At 37.6% G+C, this 20,946-nt stretch overlaps 1 protein-coding gene across 11 annotated transcripts in view; it reads left to right on the plus strand.

The window, feature by feature from the left end:
• The window catches only part of cin (Molybdenum cofactor synthesis protein cinnamon), a 114,871-nt gene that overhangs the window by 80,281 nt on the left and 13,644 nt on the right, over positions 1 to 20,946 (plus strand). For 6 of the 11 annotated variants that reach the window (XR_015534684.1, XR_015534685.1, XR_015534682.1 and 3 more), the window contains exons 1-2: positions 14,554 to 16,343; positions 19,875 to 20,221. The gene's annotated coding sequence lies outside the window, so the exon portion shown is untranslated. Of the gene's footprint in view, positions 1 to 8,176; positions 8,461 to 14,553; positions 16,344 to 19,874; positions 20,222 to 20,946 lie in introns of those variants that run through there. The other 5 variants (XR_015534689.1, XR_015534688.1, XR_015534680.1 and 2 more) reach the window with 4 other exon arrangements.

Genomic DNA, 20,946 nt, shown 5'->3' on the forward strand with positions numbered 1-20,946 from the left:
AAGCACATCGTACAGGAACAAACTTCAAATGTACTTTTTGAGTTAAAATGTGTTGGTTTCTTCGACTTTATTTTAATTTCTTATAATCGGCACTTAATTTATGATTATTCTTTTGTTTACTATGTGCGTTTGATGTTATCTTTTTGTGTGAACAACGCACCAAAATTCCCTGGTTTGGCATTTCGTGTTTTGAGCTCGTTGCCTGCAGGTGGTCAAACCTCAAGTCAACCGTAACCATGACATTAGAGCATTTGCGTGTTTCTCGCGGAAATACCTGACAGGTACTGAAGGACGGTCGGTAAAGACTCGATCCCAAGTAAATGTGGCCACGGCCTAGCACGTAACATGGAGTGTCACATTGGCATTATTTTGGGAAGCCCTCGATCTCATTCTACAGACTGTTATAAACAGTGTTTGGGTGGGTGCAGAATAAAAACAGACCGCGACCAGCTTTCAGACATCAGCTCAGTACATGTTTAGTGAAACGTTGTAATGCAATGTGCATGTCGCTGTGTAGAAACTCATTAGTAACCGAATTCATCGAAATTCAGTGAAGACGGATTGTAACCTAGCGTGACTATTGAACTGCCCTGACCGTAAGTCTGGAACGTAGTGGCGGGCTTGAAACAAGAAACTGTTGATGAATGGGTGCATTGAAAAGTAAGAAATGTTTTATATTAAAATGAATGAAAATGACACGTTTAGAAGTTGGCGTAAGGTTTACTATTTTGGTGTGTATATCAGTTTGACTTGGATGGTTTATTCAAATATTGTATATCCAAATCGTGAAAGATTTCTTAACAGTTCTTTTTGTCGGTGAGGGTCTTCCAAGTCGCACAAGTGGTTTAGAATAAAAATTCTATTAATCTAACACAGGGGCAGTGACCTTTCGAGAAACGAAACATCGACATTCAGTGAATTATATTTTGAGTAAATATTGAGTAACTTTTATTTTATTTTTTTGCTAAGAAGATATAAGTAGAATTTTAGGTTTTCACGGCTGTGAGTACGAAGATGGCCGTCTTCTGGGTTGTAGCGCCGTGTAGTCTGGTAGAAGTTTGCCGACGTTTCAGAGGTCCTTGTTACCCCAATTATAAGGGCGATAAAAACATTAAAACTTCAGTTGAAATAGCCGGCCTCCAAGTCGAGAATGGAACCCAAATCCTTCTGAATGCGAAGCAGGAGTGCTAACTACTCAAAGTCGATATTCGGTGTCCTGTGGTTATGGAAGTGAGAGTCTTTGACTGTGGTTACTTTCAGACAGATAGCGGTTCTCTTCGAAATCTGCTTTGACTCACAATGGAACGCACATCTGCGAAGCTACTCAGACCAAGTGTCAACATATTGCAGGACTTCATTTGATAGGATAAATAAGTACTGTAACGTAGATTGCGCGGCAAAATTATACAGCGCGGTTTTCGTGTGAGTGACTAGGACTTATGAAATATCGCATTTATGTCTCGTGTGCTTTTTGTGCAAAACCCACGAAGTCAAGACGCAGGTTGCTACTTACTCCGCTAACAATACTGAATGCATTTAGTGAAATTTCGTATTGCAAGTCGACACAAAAAATGTTCAAATTAATATGACTTTGGTTTATATAAAGATCAAATCACTCAAAGAAGATTATCGTATTATTATTGCTATTTAAAATGTATTTCGTGCGTTCAACGAATAACAAAGTTAACGGTAGCCTAATTCGTCTTTGAATCTGCGCAGTGGGACATCTGGGGCGTGACTAGCTTTGCAATAATGCATTTGGACATTCAGGCCAATAAAACTTACAGAAATCGCAAATAACACATTTGGTCAATTTATATACTCCAAGTGGAGTGCACATTTTCACTGTTTAAATTTTCAGAATTTATGAAATGTCAAATGAGGAACGAAATGTTTATTATGAATGGCCAATTGGAAAAGGAGCGGACGGAATTTAAGGTATCAATGCGGCATTATTTTCCTGTAAGGCCTGAGTAAAAGCACGAAGTATTCGGGGTATCTCTGCTTCCGCAATACTAAGTATAAACGCTATTAGTATGCAACAAACAGCGTTTGGTGTAAATGTGTGTCTTGTGACTGGTGATTTATCACGGGGTCTACCAGTTTTACTTTCACAAAAAAAGAAAGAAAGTTGTTTACAACTTTTAGATACGAAAACCTGTTTTTGTAACGTGTGATCCCACCACGCCTGCTATTCTCAGGGCATTCTTCGCGTTAAAGTGCCTCCGTCTATCATTGTTATTATACTGCTAAAGAATATTTTGGTCGGATATAGTTTAAACTGCGTCGAAACGAGAAAGAATGTACCGCAGTTAATTAAAAAAAGTTTTTAATACATTGTATCAGAATCACCACAAGTTGTTTACACAAAGTACTCCAGCTGGATTCACAAACCAGCGCGTTGTATTTTTATGGGAACAGCTGTTCTCCTCGATATATTTATATGACAAGTTACACAGCTGAAGCATTTGTACTGTCCTCAATCGCGCTGATGGCGACACATTGACTTACTCTTGGTTTCATTCTTCTTGGTTTATTCGTGGGGCATACGGGTTGCCTATTTTCTAGGAAAAAAGTGACATTGACATACACGCGTGGAGCGATTTACACTAAGGCGTGAACACCTAATGTTATATAATTGTAGTTTAATAGTGGAGTTATTATAGTAACAGCAGAAACCAGTTGTAGGTTGACGAAACCCCAAACAGCGGTTGGTAATTGCCGTCTATTGTTTCGGTCCGCACCGCACCCGATAGTACCTCATTTCACCACATAGCGTCGTGTTTGTCAAGCTATTAATTACCCACCGCTGTTAACTGCTTTAAAACTTAGCGCTAAATCAAATTCCATTTATACATGATAAATAAACCGTGTGGTGTATATAATTTTAATGTAAGGAGTAATTATAGTCCACAAAACTACGTGATGCGAGTTGAAGATTTCGTTACGGCTTATGTTTTGTTCACAATAACACACGCCTTGACTAAGTTGTTTTTAGTAATGGGATATTTTAAGCACATTTGGTTTAAGTAATATATTACAGTGTTAGTTTTGACGATCTGTTCGTATTCATTTGCGAACATGAATGTGGACAAAATACATACGAACTAAAACATTGTGTTTAGTGATTAGCAGTTTTCTGCTTACTTCCACAACAGAAATATACATTTTAGTTTCGCATTGTTTAATCATAGCCGATCATCTGGTCTGATTTCTATCTTTTAACAATAAATGAACAACTATAGCATATCACAATTGGATTGTCATATTTTAGACTTCCGGTATCTTTAGTATACGTATTCAAGGTGTGGTGAAAATTTTATAGGACGATGAATGAGTTTTATAGTTAGTAATTTGCAGATGGCTGTCTTCTGGTAGTCTGGTAGAAGTATGTCGACGTTTAAGAGGTGCTGTCTGACTCCATCATTGCCCTTACTTCAACCAGACTACACAGCGCAACAACCCATAAGACATCCATATTCATACTCGCCACCGTGAAAAACTCAAATCTTATTTAGTAATTTGTAATTTCTGTACCTTTGGCCACGATCAGATAATTTGAGGGGAAACTGTTCTCACATGTTCTCAGATATCTTGTTTCTGGCCTGAATGCTACGCGAAACGTGTTTGACAGCAAGGCAAATAGGCAATAGCACTATCTTATTCGAAAATAAGTTCGTTGTCTCAACAGGTACCAATTATAATAATTATTTTCAAGTTGGAGAATGCCAGAACCTGTTATACGGCCCCTTAAATGACCCTCGTCCAAGATAACATCGCGCGCCTTTGGGGGAACGTTTTGGTCACGGTTTTCGATTATAACCATGGTTCTTAATTTGTGAAAGACGCACTCTAGCGAGCGCATTCGGACTCGGAGCAGAGTTTCTTTTTTTAACATTGTAAATATTTTGCATTTTTCAGAACGGAAACGACCGTTTGAGAGATTGTGTGCAAATGGGATGGTAATATTGAAGTGTATCTTAAAGAAGTATGGTATAAGGTCTGTCTCTCAAAACGGTTACAGTGTAGGCTGTTGTGAACACATTAATAAATCTTTAATTTCCATTTAAATGTGGGTAATTTCTTGGCTAGCTGGGCGACTGTTTATTTTTCATGGGCTTGTTATTTCATATTTTTAGTTTATATGTATTTTAATTAAAAATGTCCTGTGTCATCTATATTTTCTAGTTCAGAAGTAATAAATGTGTTTCTCGGGATTCCGTTATAAGCAGATAATTTTCAGTAATGTTATATCATGATAGAATCGCCTGCAGAGTTTGTTTATACTTCTCAGCTTTACAGCTGTGTTGGAGCAGTCGCTTGCTTGTCGCAATGGACTGTTCAGATTATGACAGACTTTTCAGCGGTCTCTGTCAAGCCACGTCACAGCACACTTCCAGTGGTAAGAAAAGTAGCTGACGATTATTAGTGCTATTAAGCTGGTCTATAATAATAGTCTGTAAAGTTTGCTTGTTATGGTGCCTGCGAACACCAAACGGCCTAGTAATAATTCAGTTCAATTGTTTGACATAGTGTCCTGCATACAACAGCTGAATGGTCAATTACAGATACAGCACAGAAAATTAATAAATATAACAATAAGCAAATTACAACAAAAATGTCATCATTACTTCAAACAAAATAAAACGTATAAAAGGCTACGAACACCGCAAAACAGTTCCTTTGAAATATAATTAAATGTAACCAACTGACTGCTAAATACATCAAAATCTTTGCAAAGAGTGGCTAATGCAGCAATAAACAAAGGAAAATATCTTCTGACAGTTTCAGGTAAGTAAGGAAAACATTTAAAGCCATTGTAAACATGTATAAGAAAACGCGCCTACAAGTAACGCCTCCTAGTGCGTAAAGTGTGCAGTTTTATGTGATATAAAACATTCGCATAACTGTAATTCTTCACACGGGGCTAGAAATTTTCGTTGAATGCACTGAAGCTTGCTGTGACGTCAGTAGAAGTTTTGATATGCAGCGTAACGGAAGCTTATTCAAATTTACATCTAAGTAAAGTAAAATATATCGTCAGAAGTCTGTCAACATATGAAAAAGATCTGACAGCTTTAAAGCTTGTGAAGTGTATATGTTCCACGTGTTGGTGAAAATGGAGTTTTTAATGAATAAACACTTCTAAGTCGTTGATACTATCCGTACGAATAAAATGAGATACACAAAGTTTGTACTCAAAATCAATCATATTCGTTTTCCTGGCAAAAGAAATAACTCTAGGCAGGAGTTGAGATATTTTCGACGGCGAGTCCGAAGATGGCTGTCTTCTGGGTCGTAGTGCTGTTTATTCTGGTAGAAGTTTACCACTCATTGTCCTGATGATGGAGGCAGCAAGGACCTCTGAAATACTGGTGAACTTCTACCAGACTGTACGGCGATGCTGCATCTCACAGCAATCTTCCAAACAACTCTAGTTTTACTGACGCAAGCGACAGTGTCAGCGGTAGTTATCGCTTTGAGAGGCGATGTGTTCGAACGCATCACCGAATGCCGTGGTTCGGTGATCATTAGTAGGCGCCTTCTGTTTTTAATTCCAGAGGTCCCGTGTTCGAATACTGGTCTCGAGAGCAAGCATTCCGATACGTTAAATCATATCACGACTATTTTATTCAAAATCATTTTTATGTTTAACATAACATTGGATAATGCAGGTTAAAACCCGTCGTTAAATAAATAAATATGTTTACTAATTTATTAGCAAACCGACTTTTTAAAAATATTTTGCCCGTTGCGAGAATTAAGTCATTTTTTCTGTCTAAATTATTTTTACATTTGAATGTATGTTGACTTTATTTTTAACTTGTACATATTTTAATTCCCATATTTGTGTTAATCTAAAGGTGTTTCTTGCAAATGTTACATGTTTATAAGTTCGGAATATAAGTGTTTACATACTTAATAACGTCACGACAAATGCTTGTAGCAATTTTTATAAATGAGTGGTACAGTCTAAGTAAGACTCGTGAACTCGTGAACACAGTACATGGGATCATCCAAAAGTACCTGTGCACACACACGCCCTCGATCGCGAACATTTGATATGTGTGTATCGAGTACAGGGACTGTTAAATCACTTCGAACACTTGGCGCTATCACAGGTGCACAGGGACTTCTCTATTACCCTGCAGGAACTTTTTAAGATAAGGCTGGAACACTTTTATTCTACATATCTCGAGTACTTTAAAAACAAATCAGTTGTTGCTGGGACGGAAAATATTTTTTGTTCATGCCTTGGTCAATATTTATCTTATCGACATACGTTTTATATTAACGTATTAGAGATCAGTGAGATTTTACATTCAGTTTAATATATAAATATTTTGTTTGATTAGCCGCTTCTGAAGAAGTTCGGTAGAGCTTGATTCCAATAACAAATTAGTTCCTCTCTGTAACTTTTATGTTAGATCCCAGTACCTGAGTAAAGTGCAGTCTGCTGTACTTTCTCAAAACATAAGAACAGTCGAAGGGACACAGTCTCACGTAATGTGTTCAGTCTGTCGACTTGGAAACACAAAAATGGCCCCATTATTTAAAATAAAACGGTGATCCAAGCCGGTTATGCAGGTGTTCTCTTGTTCAACAGAAGCGCTGTGTGCCTGTCTTATTAGAAATTCTGTAACGTGTTGGCCCTGAGCGAACAGGAGGAAGTGCACTGCGTAGTTATTGAAAGGCGAAGTTTGGAAACGCAGCGTCGAATTTATTCACCTGTAAGAAACAGGAACTGGATGGCCTTGTTGGATGGGAGTTGGACCAAGTTGGCTGCTGTTAGGTCACTCTTGCTGGATTAGAATCCAATAGGATCTGACGGTGATTATGAAATGTAGAAACCGATAAAACTAAACAAAGATTGAGGAAGTAGTGCCGATAAAATGATAGATTTTCACGGCAGTTATATCGTAACAGGTGATCAACTCCGTTGGAATAACATGTACGTTTCGGAGACTCTGCCTCCATCATCAGTGACTGATACGATGAGTGACTTGGGTCGATATGTATATTCAGGAAATCGAAAGTTCATTACCCTGTTCATGAATGCCTGCCGCTGTAACATATCCCGATCCTTTTGAATTCGGCCCATACCTTCACATCTGTTTCCTGTAAGATCCATTTTAATATTATGCTCTCATCTATGCCTAGATACTCGAAGCTGTCTCTTCCCCGTAGGTCTCGAGACGTAATGTATATTTCTTATGGCCTTATGCGTGCTACATATCCTGCCATCTTCGAACTCACCGCCTTGAAAACCTCCAATCCTATTTCCTCCATCTTGCCCTCTTGCGCCCAGATATTATTCTCATCACTTTGTTCTCAGACACTCCCAGTTCATGTTCTTCTCTTGTGATAAACCAAGTTTTACACTCATTCTAAGAAAAGTTAATTGTACCTTTTGTGTATTTTAATCTTCGTACGATATACTGCAGGCAGGAGAGTAAACCATTTTGAACTGAATTTAACGTGCCCTTATTTTTTCCGTGGATGTAATTTTTATTTATTGCTTCATCTTCAATTATCTGAACATCACAAACACGTTTCCGAAGTATTTTTGGCTGTGTTTGTGTAATGATTTTTCGGTTTCGGGGTGTGGATTGGACTCATCTGACTCTGGGTAGGGACCTTTGGAGAGCTCTTGTGAACACAGTTATGGACCTTCCGATTCCGTAAAATGCGGGGAATCTTACTAGCTGAATGTACTGTTAGCGTTTCAAGAATGATTCTGCTCCATGGCATTACTTTTAGTTAATTATTTTAGAGCATATATTTAGCTTCCTGTGCCTTTATTTCTAAGCCGAGATGACCATCGTGTAACACAGCTGTTTTTTTTGTGTGGGATGTATTAAAGTTTTCCCCGAATAAATTTATGCCATTAGCATAGGCAAGAAAGAATAAACATTTAGAAGTTGTAAATTTAAAATCATCACACAGTAACATTGAATTTAAATAACATTGACATTGTTTTGGACAGTATGGGATTTATTAATTTCTACACGCTAATTTTCCCTTACCTTGACGTGTTCATTATCATGCAACTAAGAAACGTACTAAGGAGGCAAACACATAATGTGATAATTAAAAGTTCTGTAGACGAAATAACCCTACTTATTATGTGTTGTTTGTGCAATAAAATTATTAATAGTGTTCGTGTAATGATGGCGTAGCAGGCTTTAATCACATCTGCAGGCTCCGACATCCTTAGCAGTAGCAATGAATAAGTCTTATCTCGAGTTCATTTGACGTCAGTCGACTTTAAACTCCATGGTAGTTGTAGTCGTCGTCATCTGATGTGACGTGTCGTTACCGCCCCTTGGTGTCTCATTCAAGATACGTTTCGCTGTCACCACATGTACAACGTGCAGATCACATCAGTGCGAAGAAGAATCATGGGTGTCGCCGAGTGATGTTAACTTTTTCATGTGTGACGAACATTCTTGTAGATGTGTGAGTAGTAGAAAATATAGTCCGTGACTGTTCGTTCGATCACTTTCGATTTGAGCGATATGGTTCCTTAAAAGGCGGGGAATTTTATAATCAGCTGAACGACCATTTTCTTCTCAAGAAGCGCTCTCCTTCATTAGTGTAAACCTCGAATACTGAAATCTATCAGGTTACATTCAGTTGTTTCTGGGCTAAAATAGGTGGATAGACATGACAGTCGACAGTCATTCGATTACATTTCACACACGCGCGTTCCTTTTGGATGCGCTTCAGCGTTATCCTACATCTACAGTACACCATGTCTCCCCAACTGTATCATCTCATTTTCTCAATTCGTCTTACATGTCCTGCCTGTCTCATTTTTTTGTGATTTAACCGCACTAATAATAATAATTTAATTCAATTCTTTATTATTAGTGTGCTGTATCAACAGCCAGAAGGCCAATTACAGATACAGCAAAAGAGATGAGCACACGAACATTGTAATAAATTTAGAAAGGTAACAAAAAACAGGATATAGGAATGCATTAGTACAGAGGACGCTAATACCCAAAGAAAATTACTACTAAATGCATTAGTATATTTGTGATAATAATTTAAATAAATGAAGGAAATAAGACTATTGTAGAATGTGTTGAAGTGTAACAATTTTCGTTTCGAATATGTCCAAGTCCCTGCAGACGACATTAGCAGCTGATGCGTATCTAGCAGAAGGACTGTTTTAATCGAAGGGCTGAAACTGAACATAGAAAAATCTCTCCGATTCCGAGCGGGGATGCGGAGACCGACAGCTTCCAGAAGGGAAGGACAGCATTTAAAACCGCGGTAAACCTGCGCAAGGAACAGTGCATCACTAGAATTATAATAATTCAATTCTGTATTATTAGTGTGCTGCGTCAACAGCCAGATGACCAATAATAATAATAAAACTATATAATACATGTAATACATATTAAAAACAAAATGTATTTCGGTAATAGCTGCTGCATTATGTACCTCAGGGGCAAGGTTTGTCTCGGGTACATAGAAGTAAATACGCTATAAAGTGGTGAATAGATGGGATAATAATAATAGGTGCAGAAAACAAATGACGAAGTTTCTCATTGTGTAATTTTCTCCATTGATCTGTTACTGTCATTATCTTAGGTCCAGATACTTTCCTCAGGACTGTTCTGAAACACCGACAATCTGTGTCCTTTTACAGTGAGAGACCGAGTTCCAAATTCATACAAAACAACGGTTAAAATCTTTTAATTTTTTAAACTAGATGCAGGAAGATGCAGGATCTTGAGCTGTTGGTATCAATCATTCATTCTCGGTGTTTAATCTCTTAATTTATTTATGAATGTAATTTTGGTTTGTTACTGTCGTTTTTGTCCTGCTTTCTCATAACGTGTTTTGAAATATATACTATCTTCTCTTTTGCTTTTACAACATCCCTTTTACTAGCTTCTGTTACAGTTTGTATTTTCTTAATGGTGTTTACGTTTTCTTATATCAAATTTATTGCTGCTATTAAAGTGTTTGCCTCTGCATTTAGTTTGTGCATGGTTTCTTTCTTTTAAAGCCATAATGAGTTTTTTTTTATTTCCAAGGCATGAACAGATGCAGACTACGTATGAAAGAGTGGATATCATTTTAATTGCTTGTTGCATCGACAGCCTCCCAAGTTACACCGAGAAATGTGTTGAAAAACCAAAAATGTGTTTATTTGGCTTTCAGCTATTCTTGCCGATGTAAATGCGTTGCGTGGGAATGAAATGTAGGGGAGCTGCATTACCGATCACAAATACAGAAAGCTGTTTACTGCTTCAACGACTCTTAGGACACATTGTTTAGTGAGGCCACGTGATTGCTAATCTGCTTGTTGTTTCTTCTCCAGTATTTACGTACATTAAGAGTCGTGATCATGCGTTAATCCATGCTTATTAGAAAATTATCAGCCACATATCATCACCATAAATATTAAATGTTATATTACGACATGTTATGTTATTTGGCGTAATGTATTTTCTCTGGAAATATGTTATTCACGATGATAATTGTTATGGTTTGCAGCTTAACACAACTGGCAGTCGTTATTTAATGGCACGAAACCATTTTTATTAATTTTCCACAAGACGGATTCTAAATTTTCCTGCCGTATATGACGTCATGCTTTACGGAGAAACCTCAGAACACACTCTTGAGATTTGAGGTTCTCACGGCAGCGAGTACGAAGATGGCTGTCTTCGGGGTTGTAGCGCCGGGTAGTCTGGTAGAAGTTTACCGACGTTACAGAGATGATTGCTGCTTCAATCATCAGGGCGATCGCTAGACCCCAGACTACTACGGCGCAAAAATCCAGAGGAAAGTCATCTTAGTGTAAATGGTGTCTATGTTTTACATGGCACTTTATGTTTCCAGCTAATGTGTAATAATTAGTATCATCAACTAAATTAAATTGTCATTTTATAAATGTAAAAAGAGTTAACCTAAATAGTTTGTTAAACATCAGAAATGTTGGCCCTGTGTAATATTTAAGTGCCCTCACATTGCTGGAGAGAATTTCGAGCACTTCCTTGTTTATTGAAAAAGCCATATCTCAAGAAGTTCTGTTCTGCCCCTCTAAGCCTTAACGTCTGTCGTGAACGATGATTTCAGCTAGTAGGGCCTATATCGCACACCCTTTCACATTAACTGCCTAAATATTTCTAATGTAAATCCTTACATTGTTTAATTTCAGGTTAAAGCTTTGCAGTTAGCTTGTGATGACTGTATTGCGCAGTACTGCAAGTGATTTAATTACGCCCAGGAAGTACATAATTAAAGAAGGCATCCGAGCAGTCGTATCATATTTATGTACAGATGCTAATCCTGTCAAACCTGAAATAATTATAATCAGTCTGACGGTGGAAATGTCGTGGCGTTTTTAAATGACTTCTTCATTACGGCAATTATAAGCAAACATTTGTTGTGTCTCGGTATATTCATGTGAATGTTCCAAATGAGGGACTTCAGTCGTTAGAAGAGTAAATGTAACTAATTAACTTCATAGAGCGGTCCTGGGTTCAATCCTGACCGTTGTAACTAATAGTAATAGTATTATTAATAATAAAAGAGTTAGTACCAGGACAACCAATCACATGAAGACTGGAGTACAGTCAACTCCAGAACAGTCTTCCTTGAGAGCCTTTTAGTCGCTCAGGTAGTCAAAAAATTCCCGGACATTTATTGAACCAGATGGTTATTACCCTGTTAACAAGAACCCGCCGTTTTATTCCGGTAGATTCGTTTAGTATAAAGAATTTCCACCTCGTCCGTCACCAGAAGAGGTTTTCAACCCCTGTTCCAGACTGTCTCATTTTTAGAATCGATATGTCTACCCTTCAGTACTTATGGACTGTAAACAAGGTTTTGCAGCAGTTGTATGAAAATTTAGTACATATTTAAACGAAGCACATTCGGTTGACAGCTTTACGATCCGATGTTCTTCTGTCTTTATGAAACAGCACGACTTCATCAACGTGATGGTTTGCCGTAATCTAAGCGAGTCCAAGTTTAGACGGCACGGCCTCTAGTTTATGCCCACAATTAGTACGCGAAAAAGCTCTTACGCGGCTCCGATACAAGTACGTCATGATGAGAGTGACGAATGAAATGGGGAGTGGAAGATGAAACATAACGAGGAGATACGCTCGCGTATATTTAACCCTTTAAAGCCGAGTGGTAACTGTATGTGTCATCCTCTTATTCAGTCAGTAATGCTGAATTCTATATGTCTGCTTCTCAGTGTAAAAAGGGATTATTTCTTTAAACAGCTTCAAGAAATTGATTTTTGTAGTGGTGACGTGTGGTACTTTCTTTGCGGGCCGCGGGTCCATTGTACGGCCGACATCAAAGTTTCCTACGTGACTGAAAATCTGACATTTTCTTTAATTTCTTCACTCATGGAAACCTGAATAGGGTTTATATTTTTGAGAGAATTTAAGAAATTGTGAAGTCAACTCTAGTTCTCTAGTACTCTAGAACTATCTCTGTAGGATCCATCTTCCGTTCTCCTCGGTCTTCCAAGAGCCTGCTTTCTCAATATTTCCAAAAAAATTCTGAGTGAACTTATTGTCTCCTCATTCGATCGACATGCCCAATCCATTAATAACCTCTTTGATTTCACAGTTCTAATATGACCTGCAGATAAAGTCTTGTTGACGAAGTTCATCGGTATTTACGTGTGTAACTCCAATTACTTGTTTACTTTAGGCTGCGGTCACATTGGATGCACATTTGTGCGATCTGATCGAAAGAATTCGTGCGGTTGTGAACATTAAAACAAATGTACGAAACATAATGAGAATGAAGGCATTGCTTGTGGCTACTTCTGACGATCCCCTACGAATTCGTACGACCAAGTGCTCGTAGGTCTATTTTTAAGACCGATTTTTCGTCAGATTTGCTACGATCGTCTATTTGAAGTAAGGATTCCTGTCGTTTACGTAAACGTGTGTTGCAAAGATGGAGCCTTTGGGATCTAAAGGACAAATATTAACACAACCGTGATCTCAAACAAGACATTTTTTAAAAAAATATTGCTGTTTAGGCATAAATTATGAGCGGTTGCGAGCGTATAATAATTTACCCCCAGAATATAACTGAAGTCCCGTGATCATTCGGAATTATTCGAAAAATTGTGGTTATTGCAAGAGATCCGGAAGAAGTCGTTTGCATTCACTCTTCGTCGCTCTCTCCATGAATTATTCATTAGCCCAGAGGGAGGAGCGATAATTTAATAGCACTGTTTTCCAGAAGGAAGAAATACCACTCATCCATGACTGTTAGTTCACTGTTAGCGTGAAACTAATAGCATGCAGAAGTATTCAACGTGAACACCCTGGTCGTTCGGACAATTCATAGAAGCAACAACCGGATGTTTCCTGCGGCTAGTAGTGGCATGAATTCGCGTCCAATGGGATCGCAGCCTTATCCGTCTGTCTTCATCCAAATAATCGCTTCTGCATTTGGTTTTCAAATGCCATCCTTCTGTCAGTAAGTTGCCAGTTGTTTTGTACTGTTGTTAAACGTTTTCTTGTTTCGGAATAAGAAAACATTTTCACAACCGTGTAAAATAACTGGTAACTTATTTTATATTCGTTGATATTTACATTATAGCGAATAAACAAGTTGTTTACAGTTTTAGATTAGAGAAACAACAGCAGTGAGCTCGACACTTTATAAGATAAAGTGTACGGGAGAAAAGCCATTTTTATAACATTCTTAAAAAATAACTTTATGAATAAACGCGTTTTTGCTTTCTAATTGATGGCAAAGAGAGCTTTTATTATTACTGTGCTGAAATGTAAGAATACGGTGGTCTGTTTTCAATACATAATCTCTTTCCGGGTGAGACACTTCGTTTATTGAGTATGCCTAAATTTAACTGACGCCTTATGATGATACGATGTATCAATTTTATTTTAAAAAAGGAAATTATGAAACCTAATTCAAATGTAGAAATCAAGATGTAGCTATGCTAGTATTTTTTCATACTTGAAATACAACGTTTCAGCGTTTTATTTTTTTTTGCCAAAAAGTTTATAAATATTTTATCCCCCAATTTATGACCTCTTAGAACTGTCAGTGTTCTTTCTAGAAAGAACACTGCCTTTCACCAGATACTAACTTGTGTAGGACTAATCTTTATTTTAAAAACTCCGAGTCCATTACGATAACCTCGGAACAATTTATAACTTAATGTATATTAATACATGCGAACAAAAACACCGAACAGTTATCTGCTTTGCGTCGTCGGGAAATAGACATGACACGCGCTCCGGCTGTCCAGTAGTAGACAAACTAAACATATCAGATGATTCGTGTATCTTAGTGCAATGCCAACGGTAATATTTTGTTTACCTAAACTTTTTATCTCCGATTCTGCGAAATGTTTTCCATCTGGTGCGAGAAGTACTTGTTACATTTCAGCAAAAACACCACTCAGCGAGATAAACTGCTTGTACAAGTTGGTGTTAGCAGAATTACCACATGCCAGAAACGCGGAATTTGCCAGTGCCTTGAAAAGAATTAAACATATATTTCTGGAAACGCAGTGCTGACGGTTATATATCAAGTTAAATGAAACGTAAGAATTTTTAAATTTGACTGAAATGGCCTATACGCCTACATTATTCGTAATATACCAAAGACTTAATATATTACTTTAAAATAAAACATAGTTCAGATTAATTCTGGGAATGTTTCGTTCGCTCAAAAAACGTTTTTAAGTTTCAGACCAGTAAGTAACAAATTTGTTTTGTTCTGGTATAACAGTCGATACCAGGCAGTATATATTGTGCCATCTACACAATAATTTGTATAATCAATCTGATGTTATGAACACTTAAGTTTTGTTCATTGTCAGGCCATTTTTATGACTCAGCTTTAAAACTGAAGACAAGTCACGCGCATGTTTATATTAAAACTATCAATTGATCCACTGAGGTTTATGTAACAGTATTATTATAATACTTATTGTCCATGCTTTGAAATTTAAAGTTATTACTTGTACACTCATCTGATTAAAATAATTTTAAAGTAAGTATTTTATAAGCCGAAAATATTTTAAGAAAAATTATGCATGAAGTTCGTTGTAATATTATTTTTGAATAAAACAAAATTATTAAATGCTGTCGGTTATTAAGCTTCAGCGCGTGAGGTATTCATTCGATATTGTGTTTTTTCTGATGTAATATTATAACTATTATTTTGTTTCTCGAGTCTCCTGTCATCTATATTTTGTTAGGCTGCGAACAGATGATGGATTTTCTTGTGGGTGGTGTTACAGAGACTAATCTACCTGGTAGTGACTGTTTTATTATATACGTGTGTTATAATCAGACGACGGGATGCTACAATAAAAGATTATTCTCGAATATTTACAATAAATTAGCACTGCAGATATCGACACGATTGGACGCTCTAATCGAGAAAGAGATGGAATGCATTTGTTGATAAATATCCAGATGTTATATTGTCATGAAAGAGGATAATGATAAGAAGGCTTGTTGATACGTACGTACCTGTGTCATGACCATTTCGAGCTCAGTAAACGGTTGATGGAATGACCGCCATGATGTCTTCAAGATGATCATGAAGAAACAGGTATGAAGAAAGTGTCTGTGTTGAATTTTCACGCTGTGCACTGAGAATAGATTTACTAGTTAGAATTGTAGCCTAGTTACTGAAGTCAAGAGAGAACTGTGACAAGAAACTTTTCTTTTCTCTGTGGAAAAGTCGAATGATTAAATTACGAGACGGGGGTCTTGTAAGTGACTTTCCTGTGTTTGTTCACTGGGGAATACAATCGTTATTATATGTGAAGTGAAAGCAACGCATAAGTTCGCTTTCCCAACCAAATATTTGTCTTCAGTAACACATCAAATGTGATCTGACTTCCTCATTTTTCAAGAGACAGTATAAGCTGTTCAGTTGCAATGAAGGATGTATTAACATTTCTGTCCGGGATGAGCCCCAGGTGGGGTATTAAACTGTGCGTGTGTGTGTTTTTGTGGGTTATGTTAATTGTGACATGCAGTGTGGCTGAAATGACGACGGAAGGGGGCAAAGTATGTCGCAGCATGGACATACGGAACAAAGTGCAAGCTCTGCAAAAGCTCAGCGGTTGTCGCGTTGTCGAAGGCTTCGTACGCGTTGTGTTGATAGACAGGGCCAACGAGACGGACTACGACAGGTTCAGCTTCCCAGACCTTCATGAGATCACGGACTACTTGCTCGTCTACAGAGTGACCGGACTGACGAGTCTGGGGAAGCTTTTCCCCAACCTCACCGTCATCCGAGGGAACTCCTTGTTCGTGGACTATGCTCTTGTCGTGTACGAGATGTTCCAGCTGAAGGTACGCAAACAGCAACTTACAGGTGGCTTGCTTTCAGTGGGAGAGAAATTGTTTCTGTATAAGAGTTTGTGATGAGAACTTCACGTGTGCCCTTTGTAGACATACGTGTAAACTTTGCTTTTAGATAAATGTTTAAATAATAGGATGCATAAAATAGGTCCCTCAGATACATTAAAAACTACACTGTTACTATAATCAAGTAATCACTTATCTCTCGTTAGTACAAACAATGCAGAAATAAGCTTATCATTGGCTTCAGTTCTGAATTGCTGATTAACGTCTGATAAATCGCGAATATGCAAGAAAGAAAGTCGAGAAACGTGCTGCCCGACGAACCGATATCGATGCATTTTCATGAGATAGGACACTCAGAATGTTTATTCTTAACCGTTAATTTAAGTAGCTTACTATGGAAACACTGTAATGTCTTTCAGCAATTGTCTTGATAAAAACGTTTCTCCCTTTAAAAATGGCTGAGAAACAATGCAGCAGGCTTACAGAAGTGAAGCATCAGCATCAGTAAATGAGAACGGAAAATACGGAATAAACAGACTTTAAAGTCGCAGCGAAGAGAACTCCTCTGCTGGTCAGTAAATTCTCCACCTTCTGTAAACCCCGAAGTTGTCCTTACCACGTTCACAAAAACCCCGCAATAGATCCAATCCTGTGTCGAATGAAATCACTCCACATCCTCACACCCTGTTTGTTTTAAGATTAACTTTAACATTATCTTACCATCGGCACCTAGATCTGCCAAGACGTGTCTTTCATTTAGATTTACCGAGTAAAATTTTGGATCAGTTTCTTATATCTGTCATACCTGCTACATGTTTCTCTCATCCAATCCTCCTTGATTTGATCACCCTAACATTATTTTATGAAGAGAAAATCTCATGAATCTCCTCATTATGTAACTACCCCAGTTATTCCTCTCTCTTAGATCCTGATATTTTCGCCAGTAGATTTGGTTATTCAATTTCTGTTTTTAAATTTAGTGCGAGACGAATTCCTGGTTATACGGTGTGAATTTGCAGTGTGCACTTCCCTTAGTGTGAAATACAAAGTGTCATTCCCATAAAAAATAACTAGGAAATGTATTGTTATGTAAGCTGAATATAAATCTTTTATGTTTTTTTTTAAATTAGAGACGTGTAGATAAAATATTCTGGACTGGATGGCCCCATTTAATTCAGAATCAGTAAGCCAATTACGAGGCAATCAATTTACGGGAAGTATGAAAACTTTAGATCTAGACAGTAATAGTTTGTATGCACACGGCTTTAAACAAAGAATGCTTAATTAGGCTCACAGATATCGGATGCGTAAATTACAAAACCGTCAAGCATTTGGAGTGTTTGATTTTGGAATCCCTTCTTGATATGGCGCCTATCCAAGAAGAAGCTTATTAGCTAATATTAACACAAACGTGTTTGTGCTCTGAATGTAATGATGTTAAGAAATTAAATACGAATAAACAAGCATGAGAATGTTGCAGAATCCTTCCTAGCTACTATCGTTGTAAAATTCATGGAGTTCTCTATTATCTCCACCAACTTTTCAGCGAAATAGTTTCCAATTTAATTATGTAGGATGATTGAGTGATCTATGTACAGAAACTTCTTATATAACATAAAAGTTTTCTTATGTAAATTAAACCAAAATAAGACAGTTTATCTCACATTTGTATAGTGCTCGTGTTGTATGGGACTAATCAGTCCAGACATTAGTTGTTCCATTACTCACTAGACGTCGTTGCCGAATTGCTAACCACCCGTTCGAAAGATTCCGGGTTCAAATCTTGTCCCAGAGATGGGGTATACGGATTTGAGGTTTTCCTCACTGACTCCACATCTGCATCTTTCCAACTGCATTCCAATTTATTATTAATTAATCATCTCTTGAGCTGACAGTGTGTAGTCTGAGCTACTAGAAGTCCCGTTAAATAAACCACACATTAAATGTTCTAATCCTCTCGCTCCAAACAATTTAAGACTTCTTTTGTATGTTTTAGAATAGAATGCATCACTGCATGTCTCTTAGTGACCACATTTATATATAGCCCATCTCCTTGTAATGCTCCATGGAATGTTTCTCAGTCACAGAAATTACTTTTACCTGCACATAGTCAATATTAAATATGTAGGAATTTGCAGTATATAACTGTAATCTTTTCAGACAGTGTTGTCAGTATCTAGTCTGGCTACTAGGAGACTATAACCAGTTTGTGGTATAAAAGCGTTTCCTGTTCCATTTCGTTGCTTGGCAACAGTTTATTTCGTAAGACCACCATTGTGTGGCGCTACGACAGTAAATAACAAGAAGACGGAGGCCTATATTTGTGAGACTGTCATAATAAAAAAGCAGTTACATTATTTCGGGTACTGTTTATTTTGAAAGAAACTTGTACTTTTGATAGAATAAGGAAATATATTTATTTTGTGATATACACACCACTCTCTGTTTTATACATCTTATACGATATTGGCCAACAAAGCAATTTATTTTACAGCTAGTAGCCCATAGACCCTACTTCGGAACGTTTAGTAACGAACAGTCTTTGTTGTGTTGCTTTTGTTTGAGCTGTACTTTAAACTTTACGAGTGTTATTATTTTTATATCCTTTAACCCATATTGTAAACCTAATCTCAGTGAACCCTGATGCCCAGTTATTGCTTTTAATCTTGTCTTCCTAAAGGTCGAGTTTAACTTCCAAAGAGCAGTACAGTTTTGTAAACTAAGTTACATAGGTGTGATTACTCCATATAATATGCTGTAATGTTCTTTTATTCGTAAAGTAAAGGCAAAGTCCGTTTCTTATTTACCACTCCATAATTACGTATGGAGAAGTGGCTATAAATCTGTATCCTTTCTTAAACTGAGCTCTGGGTGGGGGTGAGAGATCAGTTTTACGTTCGGCGATCGAGGTTCCAGGGAACCTACCCCAGGTGCTGTATCTGACTGCAGTGACGAAGAGACGTTTCTTGTTATTTTCCCTTGAAATCGTAATTAATGGCAGATGGAGTCAGTTTCAACTTCGATCCCCAAAGTTTCTCTCGGCGATCCGTCTTAATGGCATCCTCCAATTATCTTTCCGGTCTTTATAATGTCCCTTTACAAGAGGTTTTCTCACCAAAATTCTGTATGCATTCCTTGTCTCTCTTTTCGTAGTCGTAGTGATTTTACTAGATGACAAGTATGTGCACATCACAAACTTACACGTTATGTAATATCGTAAATTGTTCACTTATTTACCTGATACGTTGTGGGTCCAGTGTATTTTCCAGACCGCTGTGTTTTATGTCCTTCCTTCAAAGTAAGAAAAAACGTTACACACTTTTACGTAAGGAACGATAACCTTATTTTGTGTTTCCTTGTTTTTATCATTATGGAAAGTAGACGAGATGTAACAATTTTTAACTGAACTGTACATAACTAATATTTTTTTCACTTCGATTTTCTTCAAGTGTTTTACCCCAAAGTAACTATCGGCTGTTAGGAATTTCCTAATAACTGTGCTGTGCCTTGTTCCAGGAACTTGGTCTGAGGAGCCTAACTACGATCCTTCGTGGATCTGTCCGTGTCGAGAAGAACCGGGACCTCTGTTACGTTAATACTGTGGACTGGTTATCGATTCTTCGCAAAGGAGAACTCTTCTCAGCCAACAACAAGGAGAGGTCGTTATGCCCCTCCTGCCCAGGTAGTTGCGAGAACTCCGGCTGCTGGAGTGTAGGTGTTTGCCAGAACTTGAGGAACAACTACAGCAGTTGCCATGAGCTTTGTCTTGGGGGCTGTACGGGGCCGGGGGCAGATCAGTGCTCTGCTTGCATTGGGGTTATCGATGACCACGCAGTCTGCGTTGACAGTTGTCCGCCTGACAGGTAAGCGTCGGGGCTTAGACTCGCCACTCCATTGATTTGAAGTATATTGCCTAAACTACTTCCAGAACTCCTTATTTATATTCTAAATGTTATTCGGAATCATAATGCACGTCACGCAAACACGTGTCTGTGGAAACAAAAACTGATTGTCCGATTCCTTGTACCCTAATCTGGAGTCATATCCTTCTTCATTAATGCTGGTTATACGTAGACCCTGCATTGAATATTAATGATACTGGTAATAATAGAGTGTAGATCCATTCATTATCTGCTATCTCAGTAACAAATCTCCTCGCAGTAGATGAGATTAGTTGTTTATTACAGAGCAAGTATTGCAATGATCTACGCCAAGATGGACACACCTCGGCTGCAGTATGCTTGTAATCATTTGAATAAAAGGGGAAGTATACGTAAAACCTTAAAAGATGTGTGAAAATAAAATAGTAAGAAATTGAAATTAGATTCACGAAGACATTAAGAGCAGACTTGATTAGGAGAGAGTTTGCTACGGTATAGAATATTTTATCTTCCCGTCTGCTAATCATTTAAAACGAGGAGAGTAAATAAACAGAACTATATGTTATTTTACTGGTTCTTTTGTGTAAGTCTAAAACTTGGTCTCTCACTAAAAAAAAAAACATCGATGAATGATGTTTGAGAATAGAACGCCGAAGAGAATATTTGAACCTTAAGAGAGAGGAAGAAGTGGGAATGTGGAAATTACA

This window comes from Zootermopsis nevadensis, unplaced genomic scaffold (genome assembly GCF_977971745.1).
Source record: "Zootermopsis nevadensis isolate Lab colony 2312 unplaced genomic scaffold, Znev_1.0 Znev_ptg000011l, whole genome shotgun sequence".
NCBI lineage: Eukaryota > Metazoa > Arthropoda > Insecta > Blattodea > Termopsidae > Zootermopsis > Zootermopsis nevadensis.